Consider the following 16,997-nt stretch of genomic DNA (forward strand, 5'->3'; position numbering starts at 1 on the left):
CACAAAACTGTATATAGCTGGCAAGATATATATGAATCCTACTTCTGCTATGGTAGGCAACACCCTCCAAGGGAGCACTGTGCAGCATCTTCTATGTACATGCTGTTTTTTACTCATGCTAATACTTCTGTGAAATATGTATAATTATGCATATTTTACAGATGAGGAAATTGAGGCTCAGAGATGTTCAGCAAGCTACCTAAAATCACATCTAGTAAAGGGAGTTGCTGAGTGTAAACCTGGAATTGCCTGGGTCCAGGGTCTGTGTTTTTAATGGAGTCATGCTGCCACATCCAAAGAAATGGATGGAGAGGGGCCTTAATGGGGGTATGGCCTGGGACACTTCCTCTTCTCCTCCCATCTCATAGTTAGGATGGGGTAGAAGTTTCAGTGAACTCAGGTCTGTGGCCAAGAAAGACCCAACCGTCATCAAGGTACAGGCTTTGAGCTGGGGGAAAAGGGGAAGGGAAGGATAACAAGAAGGCTTCAAGAAAGAGGTGGCATTTGAATGGGGTCTTTGATATGTAAAAGGGCATATCCCCTTTCATGACTGTGTGCCCATGCGTGAGTTCATTCAGTAAATATTTCCTGAGCTTGTACTGTATGCCAGACACCATGCTGGTCACAGAGTTCTGTAAGTGAGTAGAGGAGGCACTGCCCTGCTCTCTCGAAGCTACAGTCTAGAGAAGTACCATCCAAGAGAACTTCCTGCGATGATGGAAACGTTCGTGCTGCGCAGTAAAGTAGCCACGAGCCACATGTGGCTAATGAGCACTCGAAACGGGGCTAGTACGACTGAGGAACTGAATATTTGGTTTTATTTGATTTTAGTTAATTTAAACTTAAATAGCCACCTGTGGCTACTCTATTGGACAGTGCTGGCTTAGAGGGGAAGACAGACAATAAACACAAAGAAATTGTTTATGCTGGCAAGTGCTATGCAGAAAACAAGATACAGTGTGTTGAGATTAATGAGGAGTCTCCTGTTTAGATAATCAGGGAAGACCTCTCTAAGGAGGTGACATTTCAGTAGAGACCTAGAGGGTGTGTGTGGGCCATAGAAAGAGTCAGGGAAGTAGCTTCTCTGGCAGACAGAGCAGTATATGAAAAGGCCCTGAAGGAGGAAGGGATTGGCATGGTTGAGACCATGAAAGGAGGCCAATGTGGTGAGAGTCGGCAGGGGTGGGGAGCTGTGCAAGATGAGGTCTGGTATGAGATAGCTAGAGGTCTGATCACGTAGGTTTGTAGGCTTGGATAAGAAGTCTGCATTTGATTTAAAGAACCATGGAAGCCACTGAACAGTCTTTTGCTCCAGGCTGCCAAGTGAAAGATGGAAACGAGGCCATCAGGGAGACGGCTATAGCAGTGGGGCAGATGAGAGACGGTGCCATGGAGTAGAATGATGGCTTCAGAGATGAGAGAAATGATGGACTTTACAAATGGCCTGGATGTGGAGCGGGGAGGAAGATTGTGGAATCAAGGATGATGCTCAGGTGTTTGGCTGAGCCACTGGGCAAATCATGTCACCATTTTCAAGAGAAGAGAAACTTAAAAAAAATCAAGAGTCCAGGCTGTTGGATGATCACCCAGATTATCGTCAAAGCACGAAATGCTGAATGTATTTGATTATGTTCCATCTCTGTGGGCTGCATATGTATGCACACTCCATGTGGGTGGGGTGTGCATTCATGTTTGTGCACATCTTTGCTTTGGATAAAGTAAGTGCATACATTCAGTATGAGATGAGTGTATACACATATGAATGTCTATATTTTGCATGAGTGTATATGAATGCGCAGACATATCCATGTAGATGTGGTGGGATCAGTGAGGGTGTGAGTGTGTGTCTGTGTGTGGGATGAAAATGTTTGTTTCTGATCCAGAGTGAACTTGGACCTGGGTTTATCTATGTGAGATGTCTATAAATAAGGAGGTGTGTGCGTATCTGCATGTGTACAGGGTGAAAGTGTGGAATATTTGTGGGATGACTATGTGTGCAAATCTGTGTGCATACGTGGATGCAGCGGGTGTGTATATTTATGCACAAGGGTGGGGTTGAATGAAGTTGCATATCTCTTCCTATATGAGTGTGTGTGCAGGGTCTGTATATGCACATCTATTTGGCGGACCATGTACACAGATCTGTGTGTGTCTATCTATGGAGAGAGTACATGCACATATGTGCACAGGTGTGAAGGGGTGTGTTCCAGGGATGAGTGCCTATGGATGTGTGTGCCCATCTGTGCGTGGTGAATGTACCTGCTTGTGCCCTTTGGGGCTCCCGTGCCCGCAAGTCATAGAGAGGCAGCAGCTTGCAGATTGTGTTATGACATGTTTATAGGTCTCTCAACCTTAATGCATTTTAAATTTCCAACCCAAGGTGATCCTGGTGAACTGCAGAGCCATTTGTTTCTTGCTCTGCTTTAAAAAGAAACTTTCCGGAGTAAGATACCCCTGCCTCCAGCATAGCAGCTCCACCTGATTTGTTAAGACTCCTGATGGAAGGAAGATACAGACCTGTGTTCCAAAACTGTGAGTAGGGGCATTGAAAATGAGTTGGAGAGAGGGGCTCTTTGAGTGTGGAGAAGGAGAAAGGGGTAGAGGCTGAGGTGGTAATGGGAATGATGAGGTGTGAAGAACCCTACCCGCCTCCTCACTGCTGCAGGCCCAGGATGTAGAGGATTGCTCATCCAGTCTCATTGCATACCCTCTTTCTCTACTGTCTCTCTGAGGATTTGCATTTGGCACTCTGCTTCTGACACTACATACTATACGCAGGCAACTTAACCCCTAACTGCCCTGAAGCAACTCCTGGTACCATAAATCCTTTCTCAAGTCATTCTGGGCACCCTGAGGGTACCTCATGTGCCTTTGATAACCGTAAGTGTCCACCACTTCCTTTCTGCCCCTATTAGAGCCCCAAATGTCAGTTGTGGCCCCGAGGCTGATAGGGTCACAAACTGCTGTGTCACTGTGTGCTGAAGGCCCTGAGGGACTGCTGCCGGCTCAGCTTAGCCATACAGGTAGGGAAGAAACAGCTCCCCAGACTTCAACTTGTGTTTATGGAGATTGCCTCATACCAGGTCTTAGGCATGAGGCCACTGGGGTTGTGCTGAGGCACCAGGTGACACAGCAGAGCTGTGCTGGAATCTCCTCTACCCTCATTTTTGAACTAAGCTCTGAGCCTCAATTGTCTCTTCCTTTAGGATGAGTTTTCCCTGCAGACTCCTTTTATCCATCATGCCACAGCTCCTGGTGGGCCTGCCTTGCCTTCCTGCAGGCATGCCTGAATCCAAGGATGCACAGAGATTGGACTCTGTCTGCGACCCCTGCATCCTTTGATACCATCTATCTTGTGATCTCGCTTTCCAGCCACTGGGGTCTCATTCGAAACAGGTTTTTATTATAAGTTTGTCCAGTCTTGAATAGGGCCTGGGGGCAAGAGCTGTGGCTTGGGTCTGCCGGCTCTCGGGGTCTCTTTCTTGACTATTGGTCAGCCACAAACTTGAAGGACTCCACACTCTGACCCAACATAAGCTTCCCATTGGGTCTCCTTAACATCCCATTTGTGCCATGGGGCTTCCTAGGGCAGACCTTGTCATGTCGCTTAGACTTCTCCCAGTAGAAATTCTGTCTGTGTACCTAGCTGAGTAATAAGAGGGCAGGAAAATCTGCCACAAGGACCTGTGGGTGCTCCTTCTGGAAACTTAAAGCATCTTAAGGCCGATTTGGTGACTTAAAAAAATGGCTTATTGTTTTGGTAAAAATGCTGTATCAAATCACTGTGGAGAGGCAGGATAGCTTAATGGCTAAGGACATGTTCTCTGGAGCCTGACTGCCTGGTTTGGCTCCTGCCTTTGCCACACTGTGTGACTGTGGGCAAGCTGTTTGACCCTATGTACCTCAATGCTCCTGTCCTCTACAATGGAGATAATCACAGTATCCACTTTATAAGGTCGTTATGAGAATACGGTGAGTTAACATATGTAAGGGACTTACAGCAGTCCACAGTGCCGAGTAGATATAAGCCTCACATCATTATTAAACATTTTAACAATGCAGAAGAAAGCAAAATTCATACCAGACGCTACCACCCAGGGTATCTTCTTCCAGCCATCTCTCCTTGGGCCGTAGTTTTATATAAATGCGATTTACGATATGTGTAGTTCAAATACTGTTCTCCCCCATTTAACCACATGTCTTAGAGATTTTTCCATATCGGTCCATATAGATCTACTTCAATCTTTGAAAATTAGTATTTATGAGCAACAGTTTATTTGCCTAATATTGCTGACTTGTGGGCATGAGGTTTGTTTTCAGTTTTTCACTATTGCAAACAACACCGTGTGTGCCTGCTTATGCATATGTGTTATTGCATTTGGGTTGTTATCTCCTTGGACTAAATCCTAGAAATGAGAATGCTGGGTCAAAGAACATGCACCTTTTACATTTTGATACATGTGGCCAAGCTGCCCTTTCGAAAGATTATACCAATTACATTCTGTGTATCCATGATGTTTTCTTGTTGAACCTTTTTCATTTTGTTTCTGGGTCTCCCACCTGATTTACCCTATGCCCCAGGTGAGATCACCTGAATGCAGAAGGCAGTTGGGTGAACATATTATTTTTATTAGTCCATGAGATCATGGGCTGTCAAAGAAGCATTGTCATTGATGGTACTTCCTGAGGGTGGCTGTGGAGGAGTATGGTGCAGCTGCCATGGCTCCTCCCGAAGCAGAAAGGGTGAACCATGAAGCATGAGGAAGCCTGTTGAAAAAGTGACTTTGATGAATGTTAAGCATTGTTCTCTCCAGGCTACACATTGAAGCAGCCTGGTTGATATGACCTGATTTTGCATGTGAGCAGAGGCTTCGAGTGGCAGATTGCCCTTTGCAAAGATGGCTGCAACCCCAGCTCACATTGCATATACTTGTGCACAATGGGACCTTGTCATGCTCCATCAAGAGGTGGAAACTAATTCCTTTCCTCTTGAATCTGGGCTGGCTGGGGACTGCTTTAACCAAGAGAGTCTGGTGGAAGTGATGCTCTTACTAACTTGCTGAACCACAAATTTGGGGGCAAAATAAAATGATAATTGCTTTATGTCACTGTTTTGGGGTAATTTGTTACACAACTATGATAATTGGAACATTTAGCCACTGTGTATTGGGAAAGACAGTCCTGTGAAGTGCAGCAATCTTCGACCTTAAGGTACCTGAGAATCAACTGGGGGCTTTCATTAGTAATGCAGATTCCTGGGCCCCACCTCCAGAGGTTCTGATTCATTAGACTTGGTGTGAGGTTGGACAATCTGCATTTTCAAATGAGCGGTCCAGGAAATTCTGACATAGTTGGTACTGAATCAAAAACTTTGGTAAATTCTTTAAGAGCAAGAGACTAAGATTTGAATTCTGATTCTGTGGCTACAATCTCTCTGTGCTGTCATTCCTTATCTGTAAAGTGGGAGAAATTATGGTTTCTACTTCATGTCGGTATTGAGGGCATTAAAAGAGATTATGGCTCTAGTGCTTATGCCTGACATGTAATACACATGGAGGAGATGGTGACTGTCAATATAGCGTAGTGGAACAGGAGCCTTAAGCTGGGCTTGCTTCTCCCCTGCCCTTGGACATTAAATGAAAAATGTTTTTTTGTATTTAACTGGGAATGGGGTCCAGAGTTTTAATCATATTCTCGAAGGGTCCTTTACCCAAAGAAGGTTGAGAATGCTCAAGAGAACTTTTTAGCTGTTTGACTTGGCTCCCAGGAGCCCTTTTTCTTTCCAACTGGAGCCTCTTGACTGTACCCTGTGGGTTAGCTCTATTGCAGAGCACAAAAGGGAGACTTTAAGGCATTTCAATTTCACTCTCTGGGACTCAATGAGAGGACAAGGTGGTTGGAACAGCATGGCCAAAGATCTGGAGGTAAGATTGAGCTGGAATTCATGGGGGGCGGTAAGCTGATATTAAGAAAAAGAGGCAGTTTGAGGTCTGATCATAAACTATGTAGAATGTTGGGTTAGGGAGTTGGGACTGAGGACGTAAGATGCCATGGCAAATTCTGAACAAGAAAATACAGGACCACTACTGTGATTCAGCAAGGTGTCTCAGGATGGTGGTTAGGGAAGAAAGTGGGCTGCTTGTTAAGGGAAGGGAAGAACTGTGGCTGCAAGGGCGAGCTCTGATGTTCCTACCCAGGAGTTCTCCGAGAGCTCGTCATAGCTGACTGCTTCTGTCTGCCTCCTCCGCCCAGGCGTGCAGGGTGATGGAAGAGCAGGGGGCTCCATTTTTCAGGCTGAACATTAAGGCCAGGTGGAGGTGTAGCAGAGGGAAGATGAAACTCCTGGTGTGTCCTTGGGAAAGCACACTTTCTCTCTTGGCCTCAGGTTCTCCCATTAGTAAAGTGAGGGGTTTTGAGATCTGGGTGAGTTTGTGACAGCTTTGACTTGCTACTTCAATACTTGCTGTCATACGATAGGGTGGCAAGCGCATTTTTACTCTCGTGCCAATGCTGCCTAGAGTGCTGTGTTGAGCTTGATTCTGAGGTGCAGTCTAGGCTCACTTTTGACACCATTGGGTTAAACTAATTTAGTTTTGTGATAGATTACCAATGTCTGCCCTGATTGTGACATGGGCAGTGACAGCATGCCCACTCATGTAGAAATTTTACATTCATACAGCATAACTTCAATTGTTCATGTTAACACCACCATAATTTTTGCTTTGTCTATGTCCTACCTTGATCATTAGCTTAATTTAAAGTTGATTACTATTTCTTAAAATTAATTTATTTTAAAATTATATTGATTATTTACATGATTATGAATCAAGATTATTAAAAAAGATACATGCAGAGGGGTATTTTCTATAAAAATAGAAAAAATTCTATTTTTATTTTCTAGCCCTTCCCTCTTCTTCGCATCCTTTCCTCCAAAGGCAGTCATTTTAATTTATTTTTGGTTTATCTTTCTATTGTTTTTCTGAAAGTTATGTAATCAATTAATATGTTTCTAAACTGTCTTTAGATCAACAAAAGTACCAACATGTACTTATTTACCCAAATTTTATTTTAAGTAATTTTTTTTATTGACATATAATGAATATACCGAAAAGCACACACATTTAAGTGTACAGCTCCACAAAATAAAAAATTGGAAACTCTGAGAGTGAATATATCCACCTAACCCCCTCTCAGATTAAGAAAGAGGACATTGCCAGTTATCCACAAACACTGCTCATCTATCATGTTTGTGAGGTGTTTGGGCATCTTCTTTTGTGAAGTGCCTGTTTAAGTATTTGGCTCATTTTTCAATTGTGCGGTCTGTCTTTTTACAATTGGTTTGAAGGGCTTCTTGATATATTCTGGAAGTGAATCTTGTTGATTCTAAATATCGCAACCATTTTCTACTCTGGTTTTTTTTTTTTTTACTCTCTTGATGGTGTCCTTCGATAAACAGAAGTTCTTAATTTTAAAGTAGCCTGGTTTCTCAATCTTTTCCTATATGATTAGTAATTATTTGTTCTGTTTAAGAAATATTTGCACCACAAAGTCATGAAGAGATTCTCCCATGTTTATCATCTAGAAGCTCTATTGTTCTATCTTTAACACTTAGATAGCATGAACTGATTTTTGTATAGTGAAGAAGGGTCTAAATTACATTTTCTCCATATAGACATCCTGCAGATCCAGTGTCATTTATTGAAAAGACAAATAAAACAAAAAAATTTTTGAGTTATCAATCGAATCATGGGTTTGCTATATAGTAATTTATTTTTCTCCTGTGTTATCTTCTAGGGGGTTTTATAGTTTTGTATTTCACATTTAGATCTGTGATCCATTGTGAGTTAATTTTTATGAAGGGTATAATGGCTGTTTCTAGATTTATTTATTTTTATATGTAGATGTCCAGTTGCCTCAGCACCAGTTGTTGAAACTAATTTATTTTTGTGATATAGGTCAAAATAAACATATATTTATGAAAACAAGAAATGCTTAATCTGCTTTAAACCACTTGAAATCATCTTACATTCCGCGCTTTAGGAAATCCCACAGTGGGATGTTGAGATCACAGCAGTAAATAAGACAGGGCTTTCTGTAGAAGTATGTTAAAAAAAAAAACAAACCTTAAGTCTTTATTATATAAGAAATTCAGATTTGTTTTAGAAACAATAGAAGATACAGATAAATATAAATATAAGTAAATAAAAGTCAGCTATAATCTTCCTACTCAGAGGTAGGCACTGCTGCCATTTGGTGTGTTCTTTTCTAGCCATTTTCCTTCATACAGATATATATAGTACCTTATAAAAAGGGAGTAATAAAATACATGCAGTCTTGTGCTCATAAGTTTTACTTAATATGTTCTTAACAGCTCTTCTTGTCAATAAGCCATATTTTTTCATAATCATTTTAATGGATGTTGATGCATAAAATGCTAACTGGTCCCTATTTCTTCCCCACTCCTAACTGCAGACTCTATCCCCTGCTTTAATCTTCTGCCTTCCAGACTTAATGGTACACACTACCATGGCTTAAGAAATAAAGTCAAAGACCTCTGTGTTACCTTTCTTGATTGCATTCCCTTTTCTGCCTCTGAGTAACTATATTCTAGAGTGAGTGCTTCTCATTTCTCATGCGTGCATATATTCTCATTACTATATCCATATGTATTTATTAATAATGTACAGTATTGCTTTGTAGGCTTAAAACTTCATATATAAAAATATTCTACTATAAACATCCTTTTGTATATTGTTTTCTTCACTCGAAATGATGCTTCGAAGTTTTATCTACATTGCTATATATAACTTTCATATATTCATTTTAACTGTTGTCTAGTATTCCATTATATGAGTGTAGCATAATTGACTTATTCATTTGCAACTAATAGTGAAAACAAAAAAAATGATGCTATCTTCTTGTGTAATCTGTAAGAATTTCTTTGGAGTTCATACCCAGAACTAGAATTACAGGATTGAAGTGTGATATATCTTTACCTTTACTAGGTGTTGCCTGCCAAATTGCTCTATACCCTGGTTATATAAACTTATAATTCTGTCAGCAATGTATGAAATTTCTTGTTGCTTTACATCTTAACTAACCCTTGGTATTTTTACATTTATATATTTTTATCCATCTGATGGGTGTGAAATGGCATCTACATTAGCCAAGACCCAGTTAGGAAATCAGACACCACACAAGGTATTTCAAGCAGAGGGACTTCAATACAGGGAATTGGTTGCATAGGTTTTGAGATATTGATAGAGCAAGAAGGGAACATAGAGGTGATCTAGCACTAATAGCTGCAGGAAGCATATGCCATCCAAAGGCTAAAAGAGCCAAAGAAAAGATGAGGGGACACTAAAATCTAGGACCTCAGAGAAGGGGTTTGGGGTGCTCAAACCTTGGAAGAAAGGATGTCATCAGCTGCTGCTGGTATCTTGGAGGAGTCTGAGGAGGCTGGATTTGGGAGGAAGAAAGTGGAGGCTGGAGCCAGCTTCTGCTGCTGCTAGAGTGGTGCTGGCAGGAAAGGAAGAAACAGGAACTAGGTCCCTTTTTGCCTCACCCCACCTTCCAATTCTTCTTGAGTATCTGTCATTGCTGGAACCTAACAGGAAGCCAGCTGGTCCTGGAGTCTGGGAAGTGAAGTATGCAGAGTCCTGGCCCCAACAATGGAGCAGAATACGGAAGGGTGGATTCAGGCAGAGAGACATTAGGTAAGTAATTCACAAAGCATCTCATTGTGTATATATTACATCTAGGTTCTTTCCATTTTTATGTGTAGCTAGCTATTTGAAACAGTGCTCCACAACATCCTTGCACATACATTTTCCTTAGAATTAGTTTCTGGAAGTAGAATTAAAGAGTCAAAGAAAATGCATATTTTTAAGGTTTTTGATTCAGGCTGACAAAACTGCTGGAGGAGTAGGTTTTGACGGAAAGGGAGTCCCTCCCATGATATATTCCTGGAAACCACATCATAGAGCAGATGGTAACAGAAAAGATCGCCTTCTACACTGGAATGCTATATCATCTAGGGATTGCTTTCTGCCCAAGGAATGAATGCCGGGAGACTGTAGTTCTAACTATACTAAGTCAGAAAAAGAGAGATATGGCTTCTATATAACTTATACTACTTATATTAGCCTCTGAATTTTGTAAAAGAGATATAAACATCCATTACCCATTGACCACAGAAAAGCCACAGGGAATTTTAAGTTGTGTCCACACAATTAGAGCACACAAAAATATAATTTCATAGCATCATTCATGCAATTTACCTCCAAATGATATATCTTTACACTAAGTGCTCAGTATTTAATTAACTGTGAATTTGTTGACTTAATTGGGCTGATGGGGCCAGGAGTGTATGTAGTGAGTCTGGCGGGGGCGGGGGGGCGGGCTGGGAGACAAGGGGCTGGTGGGGAGTAAAGAGGGAGATGAGTCTGAGTTTAGGAGAATGGAGGAAGTGGAGACCAGTTAGCACATTTGGAGTTCTGGAGAAGGGAACAGAAGGTACAGTGGAAGGAGGGAAGTGTTGGGGTGAAGGTGGGGCAGTGCTGAAGAAAAACCTCACCTCCATCACAATATAACTAAGACTACTCTACCTGGCCCAGATTCTTTGGCCTGTGTCTCTGCTCAGCTCTGTTGAGAGCATGAATCCCTAATCAGATGATTGCAATCATGAGACTCCCCACCAGCAGGTAATCAAGAGGACAGAGGCCCTGTCCATTGGGCCTGATATCCATCTCCAAGGGAGCTGCCTCTTCCATGCTCACCTTAGAGCTGGGTCCTGCAGAAATAAGCTGGATGTGGCACTGGCTTTGGCTGGGTATTATGAAAAATTCAGATTGATATGGGTTTTGAAGAAAGCTCCTGAAAATGTCTACCTCTTGACACTTTCTAAAATGTATGTTCAGGGCAGTTGGGAGGATGACTCCAAAACCTTCTCCAGCCCTGTCTCCTCTCTGAATTGCCTAGCTGAATGTCTCATAGGCACCTTGATGTCATCCTATCTACAGGCTGTATCTATCATGGGGGCAGGAACTGCCTGTTTAGTACACCATGATATACTCAGCACCCCATGCATTACTTAACACAGATATTTAAGAGGTGCTGATTGGATGAAGGATGGAGTTCTAAAGCAAAACACATCACTTTCCACTTGGAAAGAGTTCATCTCTGGGCTGCTTTGTTATTGATTTCACCATTGTTGTTGTCAAATTGATCCTTCATCTTCCTCCTTCTCACATCCTATTGGTCAACAAGTGCTATTTATCTTACCCCAGCAATATCTCTTGAATCCATGATCTCCTCTTTACCATTACCCACTGCCCTAAATTAGTCTTTTTCTGTACTTTGTGCTATCTTCTACTTCCTAATCTAAAATCTGCCATGGTTCCCTATTGCCTTCAACAAAAACTTCTTAGCTTGGCCTTCAAGGGTCCACCACTGGCCTCCATCATTCTTTTGTATGTATCATCCATTTCTCTTCTGTGGGTCTCTTACTCCCACCAAGCTGGTCTCCTCCTCGTTCATCAAAACTATTCTGGGTTTACCTGTCCTTAAATCTGGGCTCATACCTCTTGTCTGTACTCTCCTCTCTTCATTGGATGATCCTGGATTTGATCATCTCTCCTTCCACTGAGTTGAGAATCAGATAGAACTCACACAGTTAAGACCCACTCTATGTTGGTGTTGTATATCGGGTGCTGGTGATAAAACCGAGGCTCTGGTATGCTCAGGGATGGTCAAGGTCACACAACTACCACTTTTTGGCTATGTTCCATGTTTCAGGTACTCTTCTTGGTGTTTTACATGCTTTCTCCATAATCCTCCCAATAAACTTACAACATGTCATTCAAATGAGGATATAGCATTAAAGGATTCCACACCAGCTGTGTTCATTGCCAGGCATGACTACTGGAGGAAACTGGCTCAGCAGATGGAGTAAGTTATTACTGGGAGGACAGGAGCTCAGAGGACATCAGGGGTCACCTTGTGGATACTGGGTTCCTGAGGAAGGTGAGAGGAAGGAAAGGGGAGACGCAGAGCAAAACCTCCCTCCATTTATGTCAAATTATTTCTCTCCTGATGAGAGCTGAGATAAAATCTGGATGTTCAAATGGTGCTGTGGCTCTACTTGTATATAAGAAACACCTGAGTTGCTTCTCAAGTAGAACCTGGGATTCTGCATTTCTAACAAGCTTCCAGGTAATATTGATGCCGCTGGGTCCTACACGTTGAGTAGCAAAGGTGGAGGAAAGTTCAACCTATGGCCGTCTGTGACTGGGTCTGGGGTGCTCTGTGGCTGGGGTCCAGGATCAGTTCATGTTTGGGGAATTGGGCCAGTCCATAACTGGAGAATCGTGAAGTTGGCCAGACTTTTGACTTTGACCAACACTTCATCTGTTCTCCAACCTTTTAGCCATGAGTCATAATAAAGAGAGTGAAGGAGAGAAAAAAGATTTCTCTGGAAGTAAAGGAGAAGATGCAGGTCAGATAAGGGAAAGAATTTCTGAGCCATCAGGATTAGTTAGTTCTTGAGGAATTGCCCTATATCCTGGGAAGTGTCTGGATGGAAGAATCACCTCCTTTTCTGTAGAGATAATTTCTCCTCCTTCCTCTCTGACAAGGATTTAAGATCACTGTCACATCTGGGGGTTTTGTCCTTCAGGCCTGATGGCCAAAAATATATCTGTTTTGGGGCGGCAGTACAGAATGGAGAAGGGAATGGTTGTTTTAGACTAGGAGAGAAAAAAGGCAAAGTAAAGGAAACTAACATGTATTGACCTCTTACTTTATACAAGGCACTATGCCAGGCGTTTCTGTGTAAGCCCCCTGTTTGATCTTCCCAACAACATGTAAAATATGTCCAGATAAAGAAACAAAGACTCATAGGGGCTCAGACATGTAGCCATGGTCACTTGAGTGTTAGAGCCAGGTCTGTAATTTCAAAAACCCTGGCCACCTCCTGGATTTTAGTAAGATGAGTTCCAGCTGAACACAATGCATCTGAGGGGCCTCTGGTGCAGCGGGGGGAAACGCTCAGGTGCAGTGGCTGAGGTCCTAGGATGGCGATACAATAGAGTGGAGAGAAAAGAGGGTGCCGCAGAACCTACTCTCTTTTTCCTCCTCAGTAAGCAGAACCCCCCACTTTCAGCTGGACTCAGCCACCTAGAATAAAGACTATACTTCCCAACCTTCCGTGCGGCTGGATGTGGCCATGTGCTAGGTTGCCTTTGGTAAGGAGGGAGGGGAAGTCATCCTTGCTTGCCTTTGTCACTCTGCTTCTTTCTCCTTCCTATTGGCTAGAGTAAGGATGTGAACATCGAGCAGCTGTTTTGCACCATGAGGCAGTAGGAGTTTGAGTCCCTGCCAAACTCATCTGGACCCGTAGAGTCTATACACGTAAGAGACATGAACTTCTGTCTTATCTAAGCCACTGTTAGTGTGTTTCTTTTTCTGTAAGCTGAAATTAATCTTCACAAATGGAAAGGCCAAGGGCATATTCTTCATCCGGCGCTGCGGTTCTCAAACCCAGTTGTACATGACAGTGCTTGGGTCTTCCTAGGACCCGCTGAATGAGAGTTGCTGGAGGGTGGAGCTGGGCCTTGGTGTTTTAAACTTCCCAGATGATTCACCATGTGCAGCCACTTTTCTGGGGGAATCGGAAAGGATGTAGGGAGATGATGCTCATAAAGGTTGGAGGAGAACGAGGAGAGTGAGCTGTGGAGACAAAGGAGGAGAGAGTTTGAGAAAAAAGGCAGATGGATACCAGCAACAAATGCCTCAAATGGCAGCTGGGAAGAAGTCATTGGTGAGAGATATGAGGATGGGGCACTGTTTGAAATGGGCTAAGGGAGGAGAGTTGAGTGATTAGAAAATATGAGAAGTCTGTTAATGAAGGGAAGAAGAGAGACCGTTAGTTTGATGGACTAATGAACTAATAATACTTATGATAATGACAAAATTTCCTTGAGTAATCAAAGGCCAGGCACTGTCCTCAGCCCTTTCCAGGCACAACCATCTCATTTCACAGCAATCCTTTCTCTGGACAGTGATTATTATTTCCACTTTACAGATGTGGAAACCGAGATGCAGAAATGAATTGACTGGCTCAAGGTCACACAGCAGGTGAGTGATGGCACCTGAATTTGAATCCAGATCTGTCTGGTACAAACTAGAGCCACCCTGGGAAGGCCTCCTTTAGCATGGGGACACTCTTGAGCCTGCCCATTGCCAGAGTCAAGGAAGAGGTTTTGGAGGCAGATCCCCGAGGAAGTGTGAAATGGATGGAAACTCGACTGCAGTGTTGCCCTTGGGTGGGAAGAAGAACCCTTTCTCCCCCTGATATGGGGGTGAGGATGTGAGGCGTTGTTGAGAGGAGGGAGGGTAAGCCCTCCCATGGCACCTCCATCTTTCAGGAAGGGAGGCAGGGCCACAGTAAGGCCAGAGGGGCAGCAGGGATTCGCTGAAGCTCCCGCAGCCATGGTTTGTCCTCAGCCAGAGGGCAAGGGAGTCAGCCTTTCTCTGACATGGTTTTAGGCCACGGGGCCTTGAGATAAAACCCAGTTTTGGGCTCTGATAGTGCTAAGCCAAGCAGAGCTGATTATTAAATATCCAAAGACATAGCTTCTGATAGAGATATAGGTGAGCCACCCCCACCTTCCATCCCCAGGACAGCTTGCTAACAGGATCCTGTTGTGGCCACAAGTGAATTTTCCATGATCCCTAACTCTTTGATTCAAGCAGCCATTCCTGGAGAGGAGCCCTTAGGGAGAGCGTCCCGTCCATCCAGATTTTCTGACTGCTGCCTAGACCACCTTTCATGTCTCCCCGAATTATTAAGTTGACTACTGGGTGCTTAGAATGTCTCAAGTTCAAAGACTAGCAGGTTGGAACTAGATGTCTAAGGGACCCTTGGGCACCTTAGCAGGAGGAACATTAAGATGTGGCAGCTTGGCTTATCAGGAGACTGGATAGGGATCAGAAGGAATATGTTTTATTCTGTGGGCTGCAGAACACAGGAGTTGGTCTTCTGATATTGGGCCTATAGGTGGGTCCAAGTTTTGTGGAAGTTTCTTGGCCGTGCAGTTTGGACGGGAGGAAGTGAAATGCAGTGGTTTGAGTCTCTGCTCCTTGGAGCTTCTGGGGTGAGCGGGACGGGGATGTCTGGGTGCGTGATTGGAGCACAGAGGAAATTGAGCAGGGCATCCTGCCCCTGCTCCATCAGAAGCTCTGCTTTTCATTGTTTTATAAATTGGAGTTCCCAACAATGTCATATTTTATTTTATTTTTTAAAAGAAAAGGCTTTTATTGCTTAAAAACATCTTCAATGCGGTGGCAAGTTTTGGAGTGAGAAAAACTGGGGTTTGGGTCCAGGATCTGACTGACTAGCTGTGTGACTTAGGTACAGACTTGGGTGCATCACGTAACATCTTTGAGCTTTTTATCTGTAAAATGGGATCATAAAGTCTTCCTAATGGGAATGTTCAGAAGACCAAACTAGGGAATGTATGAGAAGGTCCTAGAATGGGTCTTGGCATGAAGATGTTTGTGATGGAATAAGTCATTTATTTTCAAAAGAGTTACTTTCAGAGAGAGTAATTGTGACCTAGAACTTGAGAGCCTATTGTGGCAAGAACTGAGGGCAGGTTCTTATTTATCTCTCAGGACAAATCCTTGAAGGCATGATGACTCTGCCCATCCCATTTCCAACTTCAGATGAAAAACAGGCTCAGAGAGGTTATGTGACTTGCCCATGGCCTTGCAGCTGATTCACAGCAGAATTGGAATTCTAGCAGAGACAAAGGGTCAGGAGTCAGGGTCTCAGTGCCACTAACTCATTCATTTTTCCTACAAATATCTATTGAACCCCTCGGTACATGCCAGGCACATCCTAGATGAGGGACTCTTGTCATTGGAGGTGTGTGCCAGGAACCCCTTAGCATGACATTCTAGGTCTGTCTCAATCTGGCCCTTGCCTTTCTTTCTAGGTCCTCTCCTGCCACTTGCCCTTTATACACTGTGATCTGGAATCACCATATCCTTTCAGCTCACAAACTTTTGAACCTGCTGTTTCTTCTGTCGGAGATTCCTTGGCTTCCCCTCTCCACCTGGAAAACTCCTATTCATTTGCCAAGGTCTAATGTCGCCTTCTCTGGGAAGTCTTCCTTGCTCACCTCCTGACAAACATTATTTTTTATTATTTGTATAATTAAATTTCCATTACGTTTCAGTTTCTGAATGTTTAAATAACTTCTCTAAGCTTATACAGCTGGTTACTTTCTGAGTCAGGATTTGAACTTGGGACTTTCTGACACCAAGGCCAATGAAGATAATGAAGCCAATGAAGCCCCTGGAACACATGGCTGCTAAAGTTAGTGGTTCCTTCTCCGAGCTCCCAGGGCGCCTCTGCTCTGTTGTCGTCACACTTAATTGTATTCATTTGCTGGTGAGATTTCAAGGAGAAATGGCTGTATAGGAGTCATTATGACTTTTCAGCAAAGAATCAACAGTGTAGATAATAATGAAGGTAATTAATATGCCTGGTTCTGGGCTAACCTCTCAATTTTCATTGTATCATTTATTACTTATGACAATCCATGAGACAGTGATTATTTTTATTCTTCTCATTTCACATTCAGGCCAACTGAGGCTTAGAGAGTTGAAACCACTCGTCCAAGTCCTAGAGCTAAAAGAGGCAGAGTTGGAATTCAGACTCGGTCTGGCTCATTCTAGAGCCCACTGTCTTAACTGCTATCTCACCGTACTTTTCCTGACATGTTCTGTCAGATCCTGACATGTTCTGTCTGATCCTGAGGTGGTGCTGGGGGTACAGAGACAAGTGTCACACAGCTCTTACCCCCAAGTTGCTCATAGCCAAGAGGGGAAGGCGGACATCCTGTTGTGAATAGGTAATCACAACGCATGCTACAATGCAGGTAGCTCAGAAGAAGGAATGAATAATTCATTCAACAGGGAGAGTGCTAGGG

The 16,997-nt window shown here is 43.2% G+C and overlaps 2 long non-coding RNA genes across 2 annotated transcripts in view; both read left to right on the forward strand.

Annotated features, from left to right (window-relative positions):
• LOC107196574 overlaps positions 1 to 8,741 on the forward strand; it is a 57,748-nt gene extending 49,007 nt beyond the window's left edge. Inside the window, exons 3-4 of the long non-coding RNA XR_001518015.2 lie at positions 2,381 to 2,532; positions 8,507 to 8,741. This is a non-coding gene — a long non-coding RNA (uncharacterized LOC107196574). The remainder of the gene's footprint in view (positions 1 to 2,380; positions 2,533 to 8,506) is intronic.
• A 122-nt stretch (positions 8,742 to 8,863) lies between these two features.
• Positions 8,864 to 16,997, forward strand: part of LOC112472945 — a 35,419-nt gene continuing 27,285 nt past the window's right edge. Inside the window, exons 1-3 of the long non-coding RNA XR_003043852.1 lie at positions 8,864 to 9,716; positions 11,797 to 13,410; positions 14,084 to 14,136. This is a non-coding gene — a long non-coding RNA (uncharacterized LOC112472945). The remainder of the gene's footprint in view (positions 9,717 to 11,796; positions 13,411 to 14,083; positions 14,137 to 16,997) is intronic.

Source organism: Pteropus alecto, unplaced genomic scaffold (genome assembly GCF_000325575.1).
Source record: "Pteropus alecto unplaced genomic scaffold, ASM32557v1 scaffold39, whole genome shotgun sequence".
In the NCBI taxonomy this organism is placed as follows: domain Eukaryota; kingdom Metazoa; phylum Chordata; class Mammalia; order Chiroptera; family Pteropodidae; genus Pteropus; species Pteropus alecto.